We start from the raw sequence: 1,439 nt of genomic DNA on the forward strand, positions 1-1,439 counted from the left end.
GTAGATGAAGTATAAACTTATGAATAGAAAGTAAAATAAGTAAATTAACATAGGATTCTTTAAATTGGTGTATCAACGATAAACAAAACAAAAACTTATAAATATAATGTAAACTTATAAGTAAAAAATAAATGTCAAATAAAGCATAAATTAAGTAAACGAAGCATAGGACTTATCAATAAGAGGTAAAACATATAAATTAACATAAGAATGATAAATTAGTATATTACTAGAAAACAAAACAAAAACTTATAAATGAAATATAAAACTTGTATATCAATGTTAAGTGTAAAATAAAATATAAATTATGTAAAGGAAACATAATATTTGTAAATTGGAGGGTAAAGTAAATTGACATAGGAGTGGTAAATTGGTGTATTATTAGTAAATAAAACAAAATATTACAAAAATAATATAAAACTCGTAAATCAACATTAAGTGTAAATATAAAGCATAAATTGTGTAATTGGAATATAAGACTTGTAAATGAAAGATTAAAAAAATAAATTAACATAAAAGTGATAAAATAGTGTATTATTTGTAAACAAAAAAAAATCAAATATAACATAAAGCTTGAAATAAACATTAAGTATAAAATAAAATATAAATTATGTAAATGAAATATAAGACTTGTAAATAAAATGTAAAATAGTAAGTTAATATAAAAGTGGTAAATTGGTGTATTATTAGCAAACAAAACAAAAACTTACAAATATAATATAAAACTTGTAAATTAACAATAAGTGAAAAATAAAACATCAATTAAGTAAATGAAACATAAGACTTATAAATATAAGGTAAAATAAGTAAATTAACATAAGAGTGGTAAACTGGAGTATTATTAGTAAATAAAATAAAAACTTATAAATATAACATAAAAATTGTAAAGCATCATTAAGTGTAAAATAAAATATAATTATGTAAATGAAACATAAAACTCATTAATAGAAAATAAATGCAGTAAATTAATATAAGAATTATTGAAAAAAGTAAAAACTTACAAATATAAAATTAAAAAACTAATTATAATAGTGATGATAGCTTTACTACTCCTATAATAATAATAACTTATTCTCATAATAAGATTTTGAAAAACTATTCCTTTTATGTTTTCAAAGTTGTTAAAAGTTGTTTGTAGATAAGTTAATTTATATCACTTTAAACCTCCTCGGCAATAATCTCAAATGATCTTTGAATACAAGTGAAAAGCAAACTTTTAACATTAGATAAAGCTTTTTTTTTTTTTAATGAAAGTTTGATATTGATTTATAGGTTTTATATTCTTTCTACAAGTGTTTGTTTTGTTTGCAATTCTAAAAACAGCAATTTACCATTTTATATTAATTTACTTGTTTACCTTCTATTTACTAGTTTTATGTGTAAATTATAAATTTTTATTTTATCACAACATGGATGTCGTAATTTTAGTCATGGCATTA

The sequence above is a fragment of the Citrus clementina genome, unplaced genomic scaffold (genome assembly GCF_000493195.1).
Source record: "Citrus clementina cultivar Clemenules unplaced genomic scaffold, Citrus_clementina_v1.0 scaffold_4, whole genome shotgun sequence".
Classification (NCBI taxonomy): Eukaryota; Viridiplantae; Streptophyta; class Magnoliopsida; order Sapindales; family Rutaceae; genus Citrus; species Citrus x clementina.